The sequence below is a fragment of the Taeniopygia guttata genome, chromosome 7 (assembly GCF_048771995.1).
Source record: "Taeniopygia guttata chromosome 7, bTaeGut7.mat, whole genome shotgun sequence".
NCBI lineage: Eukaryota > Metazoa > Chordata > Aves > Passeriformes > Estrildidae > Taeniopygia > Taeniopygia guttata.
The window spans coordinates 38,548,893-38,571,633 of NC_133032.1; the positions used below are offsets into that span (position 1 = coordinate 38,548,893).

General features: G+C 49.6%; 1 long non-coding RNA gene across 4 annotated transcripts in view; it reads right to left on the bottom strand.

The window, feature by feature from the left end:
* LOC116808619 (uncharacterized) overlaps positions 1-22,741 on the bottom strand; it is a 178,839-nt gene that overhangs the window by 46,006 nt on the left and 110,092 nt on the right. Inside the window, exon 3 of one of the 4 annotated variants that reach the window (XR_012056880.1) lies at positions 7,148-7,240. The exons of the other annotated variants lie outside the window; for them this stretch is intronic. This is a non-coding gene — a long non-coding RNA (uncharacterized lncRNA). The remainder of the gene's footprint in view (positions 1-7,147; positions 7,241-22,741) is intronic. 4 annotated transcript variants of the gene reach the window in all.

Here is a 22,741-nt window from a genome sequence, read left to right on the forward strand (position 1 = left end):
ATTACAATCTATATGGGGAAAGAAAGTACAGTTCTGCAATTTTTCACCCTGTCACTGTCAGCACCGGGGGATATTCCAGTCACGTCTCTTGTAAAGCAGCCTAAATTCTTCTTCACCAATGCAACCTCAAAAGCATTATCAGCACCTAAGCAAAAGCCTATGCAAGTATAATTTAATACCAAGCCACAGTTTGCAAGTAATAGCGTATAAAGTGATATTTAAGTGGTGTTTTAAGCACACTTCTGATGGCTACAGCCGCCTTTTACTGGTAAATGCGTTTTCCTTTGAGTAGTGATTATGAGTCCTGGGTGAAGAGGTCCTGTGTGCAGGTCTGCCTGTAAGCCTTACTTCCAGCTGCCAATCTTTACTTCACAGTGAAGAAAAAGCCACATAGCACCTTGTTCTTACTCTTGTAGGCTGTCATCCCCTGAGCCTGATAACTGCAAAATCATTTCCACATAACACTTTTCTGCTTCTGCCTCTTAAACCTCGAGACCTACACATTGTGCACGCACCCGCACCCCCGGCACTCGGCCCCCCAGAGCCGCCGCTGCTCCGGCCTCTCCCCCCAGCCTATTTTTAACACTTATCCCAGTAAATATCTGCATTAATGGAGTGCAGGGCCCTGCCGCAGCAATGTGTGTTTGCTACAATTTATTGTCTATAAAAGTCAGGCGCGGTGAGTTATTACGGCTAAAACTGTGTTTTTCTTTATAATAACTCCGAACCGAGCACTCACATATGAAGCATGCAATGGAGATGGAGAAGGTTTTGTATAATAAAACGGTGACATGGTCATTTTTCCCAGTTTTGCATTACACAGACACACTCATGCATGGTGCTTTTTAAATTCTTATTATATGGGAGGTCAAGAGGTCGAATGTCAGAAAGTACTGTTAATTTCACGGGGTTAGGGGAAAGTAAATTCACAGGGAATACAGATCACTTAGCACAGAAAAGCAGCTCCTCTGAAGTTTGGGCTTACATTTGTTAACCATATCCTTCAGCTGACGAACCATTGAGACCAGGGTGACATTGCGGGCCCCGCTGTAATGGCTTGACACGCCGCGGGGACAGCGGGACGCGGCGCGGGGCCGGAGCCGCCGCCGGAGCCGCCGGAGCACCGCGGCTCCAGGCAGCCGGAACCGAGCGGAGCGTGGTGCCATTTGGGCTGGATGCTGAAATTACACAGAAAGCGGGCGAGATGGCTTAAAGTTCAACCTGACAGGGAATGTAAAATATATTCCTGTCTCCGTTTGACGGGAAGGGAGAATCCTGCGGCTTCCCAGAGTCCTCCTAAAGCGCTTCCCAATATATCATCGGAGGCTGAAAGATGGGACGAGCACGCGGACTTTGCTTTGCTACAGGATGCTCCGATGGTTCATCTTTCCTCTATTTTTTTTTTTTGCTGTGGATGTTTCAGGGTTGGGTTTGGGTTTTTTTCCCCTCTCAGTGGCAAAATAAAATTGTGAAAAGCAGAAGAAAATTTAGAGGATCTTGGTTTTACAAATAACTGGGGAGTGGTGATAAAACATGGTGATGGAGCTGCTCTTCTGCCAAGAAAAATTCAGAAGCTACTTTTCTTTTATTAAAAAAAAGTGCCATTTGCTTGATAAAATTCACCCTCTTCACATGCAATTTAAAGTAACAAACAATTTAAAAATGCAAAGATATCTTCAATCAAAGGTTTTAAAGACCTAGCCATTGTCCCTACTGGAAGTTCAACTGAAGAGTGCCATAAGGCCCATGCTCTACATACATGCGTGACATGTAAGAAATGGAAAAATCCAATAAAACAAACCAAAACCCACCTAGAATTTACCCAAATGACCACAAGAGCCATTTCAGGAGACAGACAGGATTATTCCCTGCGAGGAATGTGCCAGGCCCATGCTGGGCTGGGTTTCTGTGTCGGTGCCTTTTGCGAGATTCCTCTGAGTCAAAAGCGAGCCCAGGCTCAGCTGCCCCCTCGTAATTAGATTTTAATGAGTCAGGCTGGGTGTTTGTGTTTTGGCAGCGGGTTAATGGTGTTAACATTTCCCTGCTCACAACTGGCCCCGGCAGGGCAGAGCTGCCGGCTGAACTTCCCCCTCTGGAGCTGCCGGAGCCGGGACAGGGCCTGGGAGGGGATTCCCAAACCCAGCTCCAGCTCTAGGGGAGGCAGCAGGGCTGGGGAACATTCCCAGCCCACGGGCCAGGTGGGTTTGGGGTTTTCCTGAGCGTGGGAAGGGCACAGCCTGCCCAGGCTCTCCCCTCCTCTGCCCCCAAAGATGCCAACGCTGCTCGGCGAGTTCGGCACCATCACCACCATCGCCAAACCAACGCTGCCTGAGCTCACCCTGGCACAGCAAACATACATACATTATATATTACATCTGTGTTTTATTAAAGATGCATTATTAACTCTGCAGTGGTGTATTTCACTAGCTGCCTTCTATAATTAAAAACTTTTCTCTCCAATCCCCTTTCCTGCGAGGAGCCTGTTGCCTGAAGATTTAATCCTTCATTACCAGTTAAAACAAAATCACCAATTAGGCACATGAACACGTCTGTATTAATCTCATTAAGGTGATGGCACCAAATAAATTGGAACTATTTTTGTGCTTTTACTGTGTTCCTACGGCTTTATCAGGCCCTGTGGTCATATACAAAGACCTTGCAGCTCAGTCATTTAGAGTCATTCGGTTGTGGACTAAATGTGGCATTACCATCTATGGCTGAAAATTGCTTTCAGCTTTTAAACTGCACTGACTAGTCTGTAGTTAATCTTAGATCATTCACTTGCAAAATTAAATGAGCCAGAACGATGGTCGTCTTTTTTTTTTTCTTTTTTTTTTTTTTTTGTAAAATAATACATCACAAAACACTTATTTGCCCTGCCCAAAAGAGAGATCAAATTCATTTAAAATCCCATAAACCAGAGTTGTGAATTTTTAATTTTATTTAGGAGCACAGGAATAGAGGGGGAGCTATCTTTGCACAGCACATCATGGCTATAAATTTACATACAGAACATAGTTTGATGCCTAACCAACCTTTAATCTACCTTTGATGTATACTCCTCCTTCAGTGGGCATCACGTGAGACACCTTATTAATGCAAATGTAAGAAGGATTGTTTGGGATCTCTGATGTAATTAGCCATAAACCACGTTTAAAAGGAGAGGGGGGAAAAAAGCACTTCCTTTGTCACCGCGGCTGAGCACGGAGGTGCACGTGGAGATGGAGAGCACAGAATCAAAGATTCTTCCAGGCTGCAAAAGACCTTTAAGGACACCCAGTCCAAGCCAGTGGCCCTCCAAAAAGAGCTGCAGCCACGAACCCATGGCAGGGCCCTTGTCCCCAGCCTGCTGCTTTCCCCGAGCCCGGATTATCCCTCTGGCTCTATCAGTATTCCACCAGAAAAAAACAGAAGTGAAGCACAGCCTGGTTAGTTCTTAACTTCCCAAGCAGCACGAGTCAGGAAACAATTAATTCCTGATCCCGCCGCCAGTGAAACCAATGACAATTTCGCATGTTAAATTAATATTCAGGCCACCTTCTCCAAGTTCCCCTTAGAGTCTGCTTTTGCCCGGCCGGACCACCGCGGCTGCTGCCTCCACTTGGCACTGTTATTATTGTAATTATTATTATTATTATTCCTGCGTTGCAAATAACAGCCGGCCATAAGGACAGGGCTGGCAGAGCTCAGAGCGGGCACAGCTGTCGGGGTGGGCTGGAGAAGGGCTGGAGGTTCCCAGGGCGGCTCTGGGGTGAGCCGGTGGAGGTCGGGGTGAGGCTGCTCTGTCACCGCTGGGCAGGGGCAGCCCCGGGCTCTGGGCAGAGAAAGGCACTTAAATGGGGATAAAAAAGCACTCAAATGACAAATAAAGCAGGCAGATGGGGAACGGGCGGCACCGAGAGGCAGGGATGTGCCGGCAGCACCCCCGGGCCGCTGCGGGGGTTGAATTCCCGGGGGATAACGCAGCGGTTCAGCGCTGCCCAGGGACACGGTGCCAGCCCAGCCCGGGACAAAGATACAGCCCAGCCCGGGGCACAGGGACAGCCCAGCCCGGGGCACAGGGACAGCCCAGCCCGGGGCACGGTGCCAGCCCAGCCCGGGGCACGGTGCCAGCCCAGCCCGGGACAAAGATACAGACCATCCCGGGGCACAGGGACAGCCCAGCCCGGGGCACAGGGACAGCCCAGCCCGGGGCACAGCGACAGCCCAGCCCGGGACACGGTGCCAGCCCAGCCCAGCCCAGCCCAGCCCCGCTCCTGCCCCAATCCCGGCTGTGCCCGAGCGCCGCTCTCCGCTCCGGGCCAGGGCAGCAGCGGGGAAGGCGGAAAGCGAAACCGCCCTCATCCCCGCAGCCTTCATCCCCGCCGTCCTCATCCCCTCCGCCCTCATCCCCCTTCGCATCGCCCGGGAACTTTGTCCCCCAAAATCTGCCGGCGCGGAGGGACGGGAAGCGGCAGAGCCGGGCACAGCCGGGCACAACCGGGGCACAACCGGGCACAGCCGGGGCAGAACCGGGTACAACCGGGGCAGAACCGGGTACAACCGGGGCAGAAGCGGGAAGAGCCGGGGCAGAGCCGGGTACAACCGGGGCAGAGCTGGGTACAACCGGGGCACAACCGGGCACAACCGGGAAGAGCCGGGTACAACCGGGGCAGAACCGGGCCCAGCCGGGCACAGCCGTGCGCTCCCGGCTCGCCGCCGCTTTGCGGAGCGGGGGATGCGGTGCGGCTCCGGCTCCGGCTCCGCCGTGGCAGCGGCAGAACAGCCCCGCGCTGCGATCGGCGAGCCTCGCCCGGCGCCGAGCCATCGGGAAACAAATATTAAGACTATATCTCTCCGTAATTTGTAATAGTGATTCCCGCCCCCGCTCCCCCCCGCCAAGAAATCAAAGTTTACTCCAATCACTCTCTCGCAGGAAGGATATCTAGAAATGATAAATTTTTATACGCATGAAAAAACATTCTAAGATAAAGCTGCTATTCTCATGAAAATATATTTAGCTGGTAGTTTTTACTCTTCAGAAGAAAATCTGCATATTTTGTTTATTCTGGAAAATATTCTTTTATTTTTTTTTAATAGCCTGAACCAAATAATTTCTCATTTTTACAGGCTTCACTTCACTTTTCTCACAGCGAATAAATTGCAACTTATTTCCATGAAATTCACAGATGACACAGATCTTTATTTTGCATAAAGGCATAGAGAAGTGTCTAATATCTTCAATATTCATCCGCTAAGTGGACATTTGCATCGGGTTAGCGGGGAGAAGGAGCCCCGGCCCTCCCGCGGTGACAGCTGTACGGAGGGATGACATCTGACAGCTGTGACAGCGCTGACGGGAGGCCGGGACGGCTCCCGCATCCCTGATCCAATTACGGCACACATCCCTCTGACAGGGCCGGCAGCCGCTCCCGCCCGGGAGGACACTATTGATCTCTTGTCAGAGCCCGGTGTTCCGCTGCCCGAGCCCCGCCAGCCCCGGCGGCCGCGGGGCCCAGAGCGGCCGGACGGGCACGGGAAAAACGACCGACCCGGTGCTGCCCTGGCACGGTGCCACCCGGGCCTGGCACCGCCCTGGCACGGGAAAAGCCCCTGCAATTCACCGGGCACCGGGAGCTGGCAGCTGCCGGTGATGCCAGAGCACAAAAGCGCCCGGGGACCCCGGGATGCTCTGCTCTGCTCCTCCTTCCAGCACCGCCGCGAGGTACAGAGCCTCATCCTCCTCATCATCATCATCCTCATCACCCACAGCCCAGCCCAAACTGCCCCTGAAACGTGAGGGGATCAGAGAGCTTCATCCTCCTCATCATCATCCTCATCCTCCTCATCCTCATCACCCACAGCCCAGCCCAAACTCCGCCTGAAACGTGAGGTGAACAGAGAGCCTCATCCTCCTCATCATCATCCTCCTCCTCCTCCTCATCATCATCATCATCCTCATCACCCACAGCCCAGCCCAAACTCCGCCTGAAACGTGAGGGGGATCAGAGAGCCTCATCCTCCTCATCCTCATCCTCATCCTCCTCATCATCATCCTCACCCACAGCTCAGCCCAAACTCCTCCTGAAACGTGAAGTGATCAGAGAGCCTCATCCTTCTCATCATCCTCCTCCTCCTCCTCATCCTCATCACCCACAGCCCAGCCCAAACTCTGCCAGAAACGAGATGGGATCAGAGAGACTCATCCTCCTCATCATCATCCTCATCACCCACAGCCCAGCCCAAACTCCCCATGAAATGTGAGGGGATCAGAGAGCCTCATCCTCCTCATCCTCATCCTCATCACCCACAGCCCAGCCCAAACTCCTCCTGAAACGTGAGGGGATCAGGGAGCTTCATCCTCATCATCATCCTCCTTCTCCTCATCCTCCTCATCATCATCCTCCTTCTCCTCATCCTCCTCATCATCATCCTCCTTCACCTCATCCTCCTCATCATCATCCTCATCCTCATCACCCACAGCCCAGCCCAAACTCCTCCTGAAACATGAGGGGTTCAGAGAGCCTCATCCTCCTCATCCTCATCCTCCTAACCCACAGCCCAGCCCAAACTCTGCCTGAAACATGAGGGGATTAGAGAGCTTCATCCTCCTCCTCAAAAGCACTTCAAAAGCACTTCTCTCTTTTATAGAGAACATCGTGAACATGAATTCCATTGGTTTTAAAGTAAAACCATTTCACCTGATTGGAGCACTGGACTTAGGTCAGTGTGGTAGGACATTTCTATAAACAGTGTGAATGGAAAGCAAGATAACAGATTGTTTACATTCCTCTGGGACTTTTTCCAGCCTTAGCCTGGCAGAAATCTCTCTCCTTTTCTCTCTGAACTGAGAATATCCACAAACAGCAGAAGAGCTCCCTGTGAGCCACAAGGGACCTTCCCTGGTCACACTGCCAGGGCAAGGGGGGCACAACCACCACCACGCCAGGACAGGCTGCAATTCCTCAGGAGATCAGAAAATCACAAAATGAAGCCCTTTTCTTTCAGGAAAGACCGTCCCTGGCTGCTCTCTCACTCTGTGTGGCACAGGCTGTGCCAGCCTGGCAGGGTGAGCTCGGGATCGCCGCTGCTCCCTCCCACCCTCCCTCCCTCAGCAGCAGCCCCACGCTGCCAGCTAGATGTCATTATAAACAAAGTTATTGATTACCTCCCTCCAGCTGCATTGGAACCTGCAGACAAACTGTGACTTGCACCCGTGCTGTAATTTTATTGATCGGAGCAATCCAGCTGCCAGTGCTTTCTGGAGAGTAAAAAATAATAATAATAATAATAATAAAAAACCACCCAGCCTGGCTACATGTTCCCTTTGCCCACACATGAAACAAAACACAATTTTTAAGGCTGAAAGACAATTTTTATATTTTTTTCCTCTCTTCCAAAATCCTTTCATAATAAAATAAGTATTTCCTATTTTTCAAAGAAGCACTCCAGTCTGCCAGCTTTGGGATGAGACTGCAACCATCTCCTACCACTCTGGGTTCAAATTCACCCATGGGCTGTGACTCACATTTCACTTAAAAAAATAAAATTATCAGCTGTATTTCATTAAGTTCAGGGGTCCCTGGAAAGCAAGGTGTGCACTCACACTTTGGTCACTGCTTCAAATCCAAACATTTGGTGACAGTTACTCAAATCCCACCTTGCCCTGGCTCTGCCCAGCAGCATCAGCCCCTCTGCTGAGCACAAACCACAGAGCTGCCCACCAATTCACCAAAACCTCCCTGCCAGAGCTCATTTAGTGCCAGGAGTGACACTCACTGCCAGGACAAACCCCTGAGAAATGCCAGACGGAGGGGCCATGGAAAACTCTGCCCTGTGGTAACCAGGAAGGGTGGCAAAATGCGTGGGCAGGAATTAAAAAAACTTCAAATGCGTTTGGAAATGCAGTTCACATCTCGCAGGAGAAGCAGTCGGGGCTTCTTGTTGTTGTTTGGGTTTTGGTGGGTGGTGTTTGCTTTTTTCTGACACGGTTTGACTCGAAACAAAACTATTTCAAGGTAGAGATTGTTGCTTTAGCAGCCTCCCAGAAGGAGTGATCCAAGTCCTGCTCGTCACCAGTGCCAAGCAGAGCTGCTGGAATACCACATGCAATGGGGAAAAAAAACCCTCTAGAGTTTCCTTTGGTATTTTCTTAAATAAAAATAGGAATTAAGCTTTACACCCGAGTTACTGAAGTGTCACCTGAGGCAGAAGTGGCACACATTCAGTGCTGGGGCTGAGAACAGAGAGATCCCAGTCTGTGCAGAAATTTGGGAGAGCACAGAGGCCAAACCCCGACTCTGTAGGAATCAATAAAACCACTGCACTGAACATTTTACCTTGAACTCCACCTTTGATTTGAATTTACTGATTGCTCGAGGTCTCTTAGGCTGAGAAGTGCCAGGGAAGCCCCTCAGGTGACACACAGCAGCAGGTTTGGGTGCTGTGCTCCAGATCCATGACCTGTGCCCTGGCTGCCAGCACGCTGCCTCTGCTACTCTTCATCTTCGGAGCAAAAGCTGAATAATTCCATTTAAAGCATTAGGAGCAGCAATGGGTACAGGTGGGCTGAGGAAAAGGGGAGATGCATCTCCAGGACGTGGGAACACAGCAGAGGTTTTAGTGTACCTCATTAATTCGGCCTGGATTGCAGATACTCTTTGCTTGTGCTACTCTTTAATGGCAATTCCTAATTGTTGACATTAAAAAATCTGCTGAGCTGAGCAGACAGCCCAGCCCTGGCTCCGGCACAGACGCTCCTTCCCCTGCTAAAAACGCAGCAGAACGGGCGCGGCGGCTTTAATCACCTCTCTCCAGCAGCAGGGCTCAGTCCCAGGTGCCAGCAGAAAGGTTAGGGGTGTAAATCTTGCCAGGGAGGCAGCTCGGAATTCCAGGGCACACGGACAGCTCGGCTCTGGACACGGGGAGATGCAGAGAGGAGGAGGAGGAGTCCTCTCCTGGAAGGGAAGGGGCTGATACAGATTGGCTGCTGGCAGCACCTGGATTCCATTGGAATTCCATTCCATTGCCTTGGAATTCCATTCCACTCCATTGGAATTCCATTCCATTGCCTTGGAATTCCACTCCATTAGATTGGAATTCCATTCCATTGCCTTGGAATTCCACTCCATTCCATTGGAATTCCATTCCATTGCCTTGGAATTCCACTCCATTCCATTGGAATTCCATTCCATTGCCTTGGAATTCCATTCCATTGCCTTGAAATTCCACTCCATTCCATTGGAATTCCATTCCATTGCCTTGGAATTCCATTCCACTCCATTGGAATTCCATTCCATTCCACTCCATTGGAATTCCATTGAAATTCTATTGGAATTCCATTCCACTTCTCTGGAAACTCAGCCCAGCACTCTGAGCCCCTTGGGGGAGCCCAGCTACAACAGAACCCCTGCCCTGGCCCAGGGGAGCTCAGGGTGGAACCAGCAGGAATTTCCCCATGGAAAGGGGCTCAGGGATTGGCACTGCCCAGGGAGGGTTGGAGTGCCCATCCCTGGAGTGTCCCAGGAATTCTGGAGGTGGCACTCAGGGCTCTGGGTGGGAACAAGGTGGGCATTGGGCACAGCTGGGATTTGGCCTCAGAAGCTTTTCCAGCCTCAGGAATCCTGGGATTCTGGGCTGGTTCTCCCACAGCAGCGTGGGAAAGCCAGGACAGCTCCCAGGGCAGCTCCAGCTGTGGCTGCAGCACTCGGGAGCTGCTCAGTTAAAGTTCCACCCACAACGTTATCCTGGACTTGAAAAATTGGAAGCTATAAACCAGTTCAGATCACGCTGTATAAATACCTTGGGTCTGAATTAATCTGCAAAGTTTGTTAGAAATGAAGGTCAGGACTTGAATTGGCAGCAATTAGAATCATTGATATTTTCATGGTATCAGCCTCCTGTTCCTGATTATCAACTTCCATGGTGCTGACACCTCAAAAGTTGGCCCCTCTGACCCTGCTTGGGTTCAGCTGTGGTTCTGTAATGTTCAGAATATGTTTCTGCATTACTTTTTGCAAGTCAGAGAAAATTTGTTCAAGAAAGCATCACGGAGAGAAAATATATATGCAGAAATATATATTTTTACATATTTTAATTGAATATTGTAGCCAAGTAAAATACTGATTGGGATTCTGCCTTCTCCAACCTTTGCCTCGACACTTAATGCAATTTATTAATGGTGTTCTGACCTGTGGAGGAACTAACTGGGAGATCAACTTCCAGCACAAACTTCTGGGAACGAGCTTGCCAGCATTCAGCTTTTACTGAAAGCAAGGCCAGAGGGCTGAGCCTGGAAAGAAGGACCATTCCCTGAGATCCCTTCAAACAGGAAATTAGGGTGGTCAGAGGGGAAAATCCGAGAAATCCTTGGTTAAAGACGTCCTTGGTTAAGAAATATTTATTGATATTTCTTCCAGCACAGGAAATGAATATCCTCGCTCAGTACTGAGAATTTGCCACCCCTCTGCAGACACAGGCACTGACACGAGCACTCACAGAAACCCCCAGGAACGGAGGGAACAGGGATGGGCAGAGCATCACCTCAGGGGTTCACACACACAGGAGCCAATTCCCTCCCGTTCCCCCCAGAGAGCTGCAGACACCTCAGAATCCCAGGATAGTTCAGCTTGGAAGGGACCTCTGGAGATCACCAACCCCCAAATTAGGCTGAGATCAGGACTGGAAAATGGATTGAAAACCCAAAACCGTCACCCAGTTTGAGTCCAGCTCAGCAGAATGGTGGCTAACAAAACCCATCCCAGCCCTTCCATGGCTGAGGAGCCTCCCTGTCTCTCCAGCAGGGTGGATTTGCTCCTGTGGGGAGCAGATTCCTCCACCCTGTGATCTCCAGTCCCTCTCTGAGCAGCTCAAATTAAACAGAGCCAGGTCCCATGGCTGCAGCCCCGATAATCCCCCTGGGCAGATTCCCTGGGAATACCCAGGGAATGCAGAGCCAAAGGCACCTCAGTGGGTCTCAGACCAAGACATGTTTCCCCTCGGGGGAAACTGCAGGTGTGTGGTTTCTGTACACACCACTTTTCCCAAAAATTACCAAATTTAAAACACACGGGAGGGAAAAAACACAAAACAGAGCCAGAGAGGAAGTGGGAATTTTCCATCCTCTGGATGTAGAGTGAAAAGATGGAATGGTATAACCTTATTTTTTCTTGCTAATACACCTCAACTCTGACCTTCCTGAAAACCAGGACCTCCTGAGTAATATGGTAATTTAATGTGAGTGCTTATATGCTGATTTCTATGGAGTGGGCTGGCCTGGTGAAATACGACGTGGTTTACTTTTAAATAGAGCTCAGCTGAGACCTCAAAGGGAACTGGAAACAGGCTTCCAATGGAGAGAGATAAATGCCTAATTTACTGTCCCACTTAATCCAGAGCTTTTTCCTTAAGTCATTATCTCCCATCCCTCATTATTGTGGCAGCACAGCCATGAAAGACACGTGCAGTGAGACCATGATTGGAGCACTTCTGTTTACAGTGGCCACAATTTATCATTAAAACAACTGCAAAGCTGAGCCACGACGGGAAATATTAAAAATAAATAGGATAAAGCCTGGAAGTGCCTGCTCCAGCTCAGAGGTGCCTTTACCTGGAGAATAGCACACACAGCTGCAGCTGGGGATCTGCTGCCAGGACATCACACAGGAACGTGGGTTATGGAGAACACAAGAGCATCACACACTTCAACTTCCTTTTCTTCTGGCTGTATTTTTACTATTCTAAGCAAGCAAAGCAACAGCCCCATTCCCCCAGAAGCTCTCGGGATGGTGCCACCCCCATGTGCTCCCTTTGGAGAGCCCCAGGAGAAATTTCCGGTGAGGAGCTCCAGGGAGCTGCTGCCCAAGCCAGGCCCAGCTGGGCTTCAGCAGCCTGAACCCCAAACTCCAGAATCACAAAGTCCTTAATGCTGGAAAAACCCAGCCAGGATGGTCCAGTCCCAGCTGTGCCCGACGTTCCCACCCAGAGCCCTGAGTGCCACCTCCAGAATTCCTGGGACACCTCCAGGGATGGGCACTCCAAACCTCCCTGAGCAGTGCCAATCCCTGAGCCCCTTTCCATGGGGAAATTCCTGCTGGTTCCACCCTGAGCTCCCCTGGGCCAGCCTGAGGCTGTTCCCTCTGCTCCTGGCCCTGTTCCCTGGGATGATCCCAAATCCCCCCGGCTGTCCCCTCCTGTCAGGGAATTCCAGAGAGGGAAAAGATCCCTGGGGATCCTCCTTTGCTCCAGGCTGAGCCCCTCTCCAGCTCCCTCAGGGATTCTCCAGCCCCTCTCCAGCTCCCTCCGGAATTCTCCAGCCCCTCTCCAGCTCCCTCAGGGATTCTCCAGCCCCTTCCCAGCTCCCTCAGGAATTCTCCAGCCCCTCAGGGTCTGTCCCACCACGATGACCCAGAACTGTCCCCAGCCCTGAGGTGACCCCAGCAGTGCCAACACAGGTGGATTTCTCACTTCCAAGGGCACTGAAGCCCCTGGAGACAAGGAGATGAGGCTGCACTAAAACCCCTGAGGCCATTGGGGTTTCTCCCTCTTCCCACTGCCCCTCACACTTGGCACTGAAGGGAAGCCCAACCAGAGGAGGAGCTCACATGTCTCGACATTCCAAGTGCACACATAAATTTAAATTATCTCAGATTTAAAAAAAAAATTTAAGTAATTGTAAGTTTGGATCACCTCAGGGCTACAGTAGCTGGGCTGTGATGGGGCCTTTCCATTTGGGATTCAGCGGGGACAGGGACATTTCGGTGCAGCTCCACCCGGCCCCACAGACCTCCCTCAGCACAACTTCATTTACGCCCCAGAAATTCCATCGCTTTACACACTTCAAAAGAGGAAAAAAAAAGCAGCACAGCTCTGCTTCCAAATGGCTTCTCAAGACGTCAGGTTTGGAGGCACGGAGGGTTTGAGCCCCGGGAAATGTCTGGCAGTGCCCCACGCTGCGGTGGAGCTCTCTGGGATCACCGTCCCACCCGCCACACAACAAAGCCCTGCTCGGAAATGGCACAGCCTGAACATGCAAATGAGCCAGCTAATTTCTTGCAAATTTGCCATTAATTATTACTCTTTATCGGTTTCACTGTTAGTGTCAGATGTACGGTTCCAGGGCCACTCCTTGGCGCGTTCAGAGCAGACGTTAGGAGAGAAGTGGAGTGTAAATATTTATGGGTTAAAAGGAGAGACTCTGGAATTTGAAGATCTCTCCTGATGCTTCTCTCACGCTGCCTCACCCCGTCCTTCTCTGAGGGCTTGTTTTGCAGACAGACAAATGCTTTATATGTACATGCATCAACTGCCACTTGCAAATTCAGCTTCTCCAGCTCAAAATACCAAATATTTAACACATGCACAGCTAGAACAGAAAATATTGTTTTCCAGAAAGAGTGTTGCTCTTTATTTTCTGCAAGTCTGGCATTTCATTCGCGTCTCTCCTGCTTTTTGCACAACTCAGGCGCTTGGCACCTTTCAAAGCCAGGCCCAGAACGCCGGAGCTGGGGGGTGGAAACTGAAGATCTCCAAGGGGTTCTCACTTTGAGAACTGCAGATCACGAAATCCTGACCCAGCACCAGAATGGCCACTGAAGGCCAGCCCAGCACTGCCCAGGCCACCGGGATGATCTTTAACTCATCCTGTAACAAAAGGGGTTTATAACCCCAAAACCTGCTCTCCCAAAGGCAGAAATCTGAGAAGGAGGGTGAAGTGAAAATCTGAGAAAAGCCTTTTCTAATAGGGACCGGTTTGTCTGACACAAGATGAGAAGTGCTTGGCAAGTTACTCCTGAAGAGTAATTGGGCAGTTGTATTAAGCACCAGAATTCCTGCTCCTTTTACCGGAGAGAAGAAATGCCAACCCATGGAGAGATTTGGGTGAAATTCCTGCCTGAGGGTGGGGAGGCCCTGGAGGAGTTCCCCAGCAGCTGTGGCTGCCCTGGATCCCTGGAATGTTCCAGGAATGGGCTTGGAGCAGCCTGGGATAATGGGAGCTGTCCCTGCATGGGCTTTAAGGTCCCTTCCAACCAAACCATGCCATGACAAACCACCCCTGCACAGCCAGGGAGGGAGAGAAGTTTCAGAGCAAGTTATGCAACAACAACAACAACAAATGTACTAAAGTAGTTTACTTCAGTTCTAGCAAATATTTCAGTTCCAAGAAACAGAGAAATCACACCCAAGCATTTTATTTTAGCTCCTACTCTGTCTCACTTCTCTCGGGTTTTCACTGATTTGGAGGAAAAAAAACAAAAAACACAACAAAAACATTCACCCACCGACTTTTCTCCTTGGGATAACTGTGGTAGCTTTTCTAAATAACACATTTCTAATGCATCCAAGCAAATCATTAAGTCTTATAAAGTTAAAGCTAAAATTTAAATTTAAATTAAATTCCTAAAATTCAGCTTGTGTCAGAACAGTATACGAAGGGTATCAAAGAACAGAGTGCAGAAACTGCATGTAAGCCTCCCTCTCCTATTCTGCCCCACTTCCTCTTAGAAAGCTCAAACATTTAAATTGGGTGAGTTAATCTCTAAGACAGCACAGCAGGAAAATGCAGTTTCCCCCTTTTTTCCCTTTGAAAGAGAAGGAAAACTGCAGCCCAAGAGGTCAGGAGCTGCTTGCAGTGTGCCAGAGCAAGAACAAAGAATGGCTGTGGGCATGGTGAGCAGGGCAGGACTTCCACCACTCTTTAGGCTCACTATTACAGGGGTTTGAAGGTACAAAATTTGCAATATTTGCAACTTGGTGGCCTTCAGCTGCCAGCCCTGCATTAGGAGGAAGCAAGGATGAGAGAGGAAGAGCAGGCAGTGGAGAGATCTGTGACATTTGCATTAATTACAGCACACCTCAGAGTTCTGGGCCTCTGCAAACCTGCCGGGCGCAGAGGCTCTCACTAAAACCTCCTCCAGCACTGCTGACACAAACCTCTTTATTTAGACAGAACTTTAAAATCCTCCAGGATTTCCCAGGGAGAGCAAAGCTCCCGGCAGGCCAAGCTTGGGAAGCCTGAGCATCGGAAGCAGAGCAGGGCACAACTCCCACATTTCCTCCCTGAGTTCAGGGATTTCCCACTCCTGGGGTCACTCACTGGAAATTTGGGGGTCTGGAGGTCGAGGCGACCCCGAGAATGCAAAAGTCCTATAGAGAAAAGTCCTATGGAGAAAAGTCCTGTAGAGAAAAGTCCTATAGAGAAAAGTCCTATGGAGAAAAGTCCATAGCACGCTTTCTCAAGGAGCTGGGTCTGTCCAGCAGGTCAGTCTGCGGCAGACTCACACCCCCTTGGGTTGGTGTTACCAGAGTTGGTGTTACCATTTCATACCAAAAACTACCTGTAGTATATTTACTATAACGTGCCAATATCAATCATCAGTGTTGGACAGTGTGTTCCTATTTTAAACCAACAGAAAAGTGTCACCATCACAGCAAGAAATGGAGGGAAAGAAGGAGAAGAAGGCCAGGACACGCCCAAATCCCTCCATCTTGTACCCTTGAACCCCATTCTAAAAACCCCAAAATTCTGCTTTTTCACCCTGTGTTAACTCAGCTACCACACTACTCAAACCCTTGTGGTTTGTAATTCCTCACAGAGAGTTGGCAGCTTTTTCCACAGGCTAAAATCAAAGCCACAGGTGTTTGTGACTTCGTGCCAAGGTCCCTGAGCCCCTGCCAGGGTTGGGGACAGCGAGGGCAGCCACAGGGATGTGCTGGCTCCCACAGCTGGACACCACGGCGTGTCTCAGGTGTCCAACAAGTGCCAAGGCTCCCTCCAAAGCTCCAAAGCTATTGATCAGGTTTTGTGATCCCCATTTCCTGAGGCTCCTGGCGGCGCTGGGCTGCGTCAGGCAGTGATTAAATGAATAAATATCCGGCCAGGGCTGTAAATGACCTATCCTGGGGGACAAGGGCCATTATTCACCCGGTATAATGCACCTCAAGCAACGCCACGGAATTAATCAGAGCCCTGCAAAACCTGACACCTGAGCAGAGATTAAAAGAATTGGGGTTGTTTATCCTAAAAAAAGAGCACTTAGGGGAGGACATGATAACAATTTTCAAGTGTGGCGACAGCTGTAGCAAAGCAGAAGGAAAATCAGTTTTTTATGTACATGGTGGATTGGGGTGGGGGGGAAAAAGGGATTTAATTTGCCACGAGGGAGATGCAGAAGAAAAAGAAAAGCCAACATGGGAGAGTTAAGCGCTGGACTGAGTTTCCTGGGAATTTCTTGGAGTGGGGCGTGGGGCATGTCCGGCCCATGGGCAGGAGCTGGGCTGGAACATCCCCCACGACATCCCCTGGTGCTTTTCCAGCCAGGTTTTCCTGCGAGCCGCACAGAAGCTCACTCTATCGGAGAGCAGTAGAATGTCTTGCTAATTGAATGTCAAAGCAATTAAAGTGGGTATAGACTTCTCTCAACATTATCTTGACTTGATAAAATAAAGTTGTTTTGACAACGCTCACTGACAATTCCTGATTTTCAAGCGCAGCGATTTTTCTCCAGGCGAGACACAGAAAATGCTGAGACTTTGGAGTGAATCTTCCAAAGATATGCAGAACCATTATTCTCAGAATAAGCCTATTAGACAGAACTAATGGGCGATTTTCAAGGCACTGCCATGATCACAGGCACCTGTACCTGCAGCTCCTTTGCCTCCCACCTCCCCACAAACGCTGCACACAAAACACTCCCGATGCTCTTTTACAGCTTTGGTCCAGCCCTCAGATGATCCCTACAGCCCTGAGCCCGCGACTCAGACCTGTCTTCAGTCGTTTGTGGTTTGCAGTCATGCGTGTTTTAACCAATATGGACAAACAGACCAAAAATTAAAAAGCAATAAACATAATTTTGTCACTGTTTCTTGCATTTCCTCCTCCCCAGACCCATTCCCACTCCCCCCCTCATCCAGGTGCTGGCTGGTGCTGTGAGAGTGAGCTCAGAAAAGCCAGCCTTGCTCAGGGAAATCTCCAGCAATGCAATGCAAAAAGAGAATAAATTTGTGGTGAAATTACTCTGTCCTATCAAGGAAAAAGAGGAATTCCTGGTGGACCCCACACCAGCTCAGCTTCATCCCCACGGGGGTCAGTGGCCAGGAGCAGACAGGAAAGCCTTGAGCCAAGCTCAGCCCCAGCAATTCTCCAGAAATGGGTGCAGGGAGCTCCTGGAGCACTGGCCTTGGTACCAACCCTCATCTCATCAGCAAACCTGCTCAGCTGTCCTTGAGCCACGGGAAACTTCTGGCTCTGAGGAGGCACAGCTTGGAATCGGAATATTTGGGTTGGAAAATACTCCTAAAACCGCTGAAGGCAAGCCCAGCACTGCCCAGGCCACCGGGACGATCTTTACCTCATTCTGTAACAAAAGGTGTTTATAACCCCAAAACCTGCTCTCCCAAAGGCAGAAATCTGAGAAGGAGGGAGAAGTGAAAATCTGAGAAAAGCCTTTTCTAACAGGGACCGGTTTGTCTGACACAAGATGAGAAGTGCTTGGCAAGTTACTCCTGAAGAGTAATTGGGCAGTTGTATTAAGCAGGGGCATTTATGAATTCTGTGAGCAATCTTTGACCTTTGCAAATTCTATTTCCAGAGCTCTGGGCTCACACCTTTCCCCAGCATGGCCTGGGCAAGAGGGGAAAATAAATGCTTTTATTTATTGTCCCGTTCTTTGCTGTCATTTGCATAAGTGCCCTGGTAAAGGCAGCTCTCCCTTTGCCCACACCTGCACTCAGCAGCTCCAGGGCCAAGTCAGGAAACTGGGGCTGCTCCAGCCCTGGATGTCCAGTGGGAAGTGTCCCTGCCACGGCACTGGGGGGGATTTAAAGTCCCTTCCAACACAAGCCAGTCTGGGATTGCCACAAAAACTCATCCAAGACATTACTGCATTCCCACCGTGCTCTTCTCAGGCCCCATCACGACCTAAAAATGGGTGACAGTGGTAAAATCCCGTACCACGGTGTAATCGATGTCACCTGGTGCCACTGAAAACCCCAGGGACACTCCTTCAGCTGGAGAACACAGGGGAACCTGGCAGGGATACGGGACTGAGGGGAGGAAATGGGGGAATGAGCAAAGGAGAACAGGAAACCATCCAGAGACATCCTCAGCTCTGCAGCTCGGGGCTGGGAATGTCACCAGCGCCACTCACACGACCCTGGACATCTGGCAAAGAAAAAAACTCGACTGTGTTTGGAAAATCTACTCAGAAACCCCATATTTCATACTTTTTAAAGTGAAAGGCCTCACATGGTGACTCTGTGTCTTGGACCAGATATTGCTAAATACAACCCAGGATCTAAAAAAAAAAACTCACCAAAAAAAAAAACAACAACAACAAAAGAACAAACTAAACACAAACCCAAATAAACAAAAAAAATCCCCCAAACAAACAAACAAACAAACAAACAAAAACCAATGAACAAAAACTCCCCACAAACCAAACCCACAGAAAGGCCCAACCCAAGTGTAACCTCCATGCCCCTAAAACCACACCGAGGCAGGGCTGTCCCAGTTCCTCTCTGGTAACACAGAGACAGCACCAGCTGTGCATCACAAGTTTCAGAGACCCCAGTGAAGCACCGACCAAATTCCTGCTGCTCCAGAGAAGCAAAACCCCTTAAAAATGCAAGCCCAGGGCAGGGAAAAGCAGAGGCTGCTGTGCCCACCCCAGCGTGGGCTCCCTGACCCCGTGTCTCGCCCAGTTTGCACCAGTGGCTGCTGCTTCCCCCCTTTGTGTCCTCTGGGGTCGCTGCCAGCAGTGGGGGAGCTGCTGCTGGAGCCAGCTCAGCCTTGGGCTCTATCCAAAACACCCCCCAGATATTCACATCTCCATCCCCGAGGGCCTGACAAAGAGTAAAGCTAGCAATGCAAAGGCAATGCATTAAAAATAAATTAAAATTTGAAATAGCATCCAAGACGCAGTTTTTTTTTTTTCCTCGATCCTGTTTTCCCAGGATTGCCTATTTTTCATGTAGCAGCCCCCAAAGTGGCACTGGTGAGGACACTGCTGGGTGTCCCTGCCCATGGGTGGGTGGCAATGAGGTGACCTTTAAGGACCCCTCCACCCCAGCCCATTCTGTGTTTCCAGGATTCCCGTGGACACCCCAGACCAGTTTTATTCCTGGCTCCATCCAACTCCACCAAGACTGAGGCACACCCCAGCTGAAATCCCGGCCGTTTACCCTCTCTGTGTCCTAAACCTCCCGAATTCAGAGGTGTCCACAGCCTCTCCTTGCCCTGGCAGGGCAGCAGGCTCCAGAGAGGCTGAGCTCATGCCCTGAGGATCTTTCTCGGGGTTCCTAGGTCAGGGTGACCCCAAGAGATGGGAAAGAGTCTTTGCTTCCCTTAGCCTGAACACAGCCAAATGAAGGAGCCTGGAATGCTTCTGATTCAAGGCTGTGTATTTCTTCTTATCAATATATTATATTATCTATATTATATGATCCTATCTATATGTTCTTTCTCTCTGACCTGCCATGGTCCCCCTAGTACAGAAGCCATGGCAGTCTAACCTCGAGTCCTGGCAGCTCCCACCTTATATATTCAAAATTACGTGTGCATGTTTGCAATTTATTACCAATTCCCATCACCTATGTCAGACTGTGAATCCCCACCTTAAACCAACAGAAAAGTGTCACCATCACACCAAGGCATGGAGAGCAAGGAGGAGAAGAAGGTCAGGACGCGCCCAAATCCCTCCATCTTGTACCCCCTTGAACCCCATTCTAAAAACCCCAAAATTCTACTTTTTCACCCTGTGTTAGTTCAAATATCACACTGCTCAAACCCTTGTGGCTGGTAATTCCTCATGTAAAACTGACAGCTCAAATGGAAGCCACAGGTGGTGTTGACTTGGTGCCAGGGCTGACCCAGCCCGGGGGATGTGCTGGGCTCCCACTCTGCCCCTCTCGTGCCTCGGGCTGCAGCAGCACCCCCGGCACCAACCCAGAGCGCTGCACGGATATTAAAGGTGTCGGGCTGGACTTAGACCAGAGCAAACGAGAGCACAGCCTGACCTTTTCTCGCCTTCCTTTCACTCCTCCTAATGGTTTTTTTAATAGAAAAGATAAAATATTTGTAAAACCGAGGAAATCCCTCAAATACCATGTAAATTCCCCTTCTAATTTTCCCAGATTCATTTTGAGACTCCTTAAAAAAAAAAAAAAAAAGTAAACTGCAAAGAGAAACTTCCAGCGCTTTCCCCCTCGGCCTCTATCTTTCTGTGGCCTTCCTAAAATGCTCCCTTGAGGGATGTGGGATGGGGATCCTGCTTTGGAATCATCCTTATGTCCCAGCCAACCCCTTCCCTTCCCACCCGAGTGTTTCCAGCATGGGGATTCCTTTTGGTCACAGCTTCCCAGGATACTCAGGTAAAGGAAATAAACTGCATTTGTGCATTTCCTCTGTCCCCAGTTCTGCATTTTTAACTTCCTCCCTTCCCAAAGCTCCCAGGGCTCCTTGCTTGGCATTTGCTTATCCATGTCCTTAGAAGAGCACTAAGTGGATTAATATTTCAGATTCATTGTGTCATTTAAAGTTATTAACAAGCCCAGCTCCTCTAAAATGAGTGAAAGCTAATGATAAAAAATACTTCTATTCTCTGCCTCAACAAAGTCCTTCTGCTGGAATCAAAAAGTCCCACTTTCCATTGTGTCATTTTTTTACGGCCAGTAATCACAGCAGAGCAGCATTTCTAACTTTTGAGTCATCAGCAGCACAAATAAAGCTTTCACAAACTGCAATAATTTCTCATCAAGGCTTCCCTACAGAGAAAAAAACCACAAATTAACACAGTGTCACGTATCAGAAATCTAACATTGCTACAGAACATTTTGGGGAATAAAAGAAATTGTGGAAAACAGAGCAGATCGTCTGACAGAGGAGAGTGAAATGGAGCCACAGTTCTGCAGCAGCTCCAGGCACTCCTGGAATTCTGCTGGAGCAGAATAAAGCTCCTCCATTCACAGCCTGCCAGCTTTTCCATGAATAAAAAACTGGGAAAAGCTGCTCCTGAATAGGGGGCTCCAAATCTTTTCCCTTCTGAGTGTGAGGGAAAACTCTTCTCATTCTGCAGGGCAAAGAAGGAATTGGAATCCTGGCTCCTGCTTTGCACTACAAGTGTTTCTACACTTCCTCAATTTCACCTCCTCCTAAAAGACTGTGTCCAGTCAGGATTACAGGGCAGAGAGTAGGTTTTGTTAAATATTACCTGGATTAAATATTGGATGCGAAATTGGGAGTTTGTCAGATTCGAGTCTCACTGAGTTAGGAGCTCAGAATTTGGGGGTTAGGATGGTTCTATATTTTACTGGCTCTCCACCGGCTCTGCATCCATCACAGACCTTCTTCTACCCCAGCAGGAGCAGTTAAGGGGAACTGATAACAACAATCCCCATGAGAGGCACACAGAGAAGCTAAAACCACTTTACTGCCCCAGAGCCACAGGTGTGGGGCCAACCCACGGGACGCAGAGGTGCCAAAGTGCCCACGCCGTTCTCCCAGGATTTAGGAACGGGATTCACCCTGGTGGCACCAAAACCTCGAGACACAAAAGCAGCCCCAGTGGGGCAAGGCCAGCCCTCTGCTGAGCAAAATCCAGCAGCCTCGGCACCTTCAGAATCCCAGGAGTGCTTCTTGTCCTGCCAAATCACAGCTCCAGGGAAGCACCACCACGGCAGGGACAGGGAATCAGCTCCAAGAGCCCCGTGCAGGAGGAGCAGAGCGGCTGAGTGCCAAACCCCTGCCAGGGAGAAAAACCCCGAGAAAATCTTCACACGTGGATCCAAATAAATTCCCTCAGATTTACTCCCCCTTTGGCAAGGCAAAATAGTGATAGCAAAAGTCGGCGTGGCTTAATTTTCTTTTTTTTTTTTTTTTAATTCTATAGCTACTTTTTAATGCACAGAGAGGGAAATTAAAATTTTTAAAGTTTAGTATAAAATTATAAAATTAAAAGGAAGTTGCCTCCAAAAGGACAGGGCTTAACGTGAGATTTTCCAGGCAGATTTCAAGGGTGCTTCCAGCCCTGCATCTGCCTTCTGGGCTCCTACTCCCCTCCCAAGGCTGAACACAGCCCCCAAGACAGGAGTGAAGACCCAAAGCTCCACAGCTACACACTGGTGGAACCCCACCAGAGCAGGGGATTTTTGCAAATCAGTCAGTAAATGAACTAATGATATCAGAAAAAAAAATTAATTTAAAAAATTTTAATTAATTTTAGTGAAAAAAATCTTATTCTTAATGATGGTGCGCTGTATTTATCCTGATTCATTCAGTATTTTTGAATTCAAACGGTGGTTAGAAAAACATGGAAAAAAGGGAAAGGGACATGGCAACTGCCAGGAAAGGGAAAGGGACACGGTGCCCATGGAAAAAAGGGACACAGCCACTGCTGGGAAAGGGACACGGCCGCCACCGGGAAAAAAAAGGACATGGGCACCACTGGGATAAATGGGACACAGTGCCCAAAAAAGTGGAAAGGGACACAGCGGCCACAGAAGGGGAAAGGGACATGGCCACTTCCAGGAAAGGGACATGGTAGCCATGGAAAGGGACATGGCAGCCATGGAAATGGACACGGCCACCACCTGGAAAAAGGGGACACGGAAAGGAAAGGAACATGGCCACTGCCAGGAAAGGGACATGGTAGACATGGAAAGGGACACGGCAACCACAGAAAAGGACACGGCCACCACCTGGAAAAAGGGACATAGCAGACACAGAAAGAAGGGACATGGCCAGTACCAGGAAAGGGACACTGTGCCC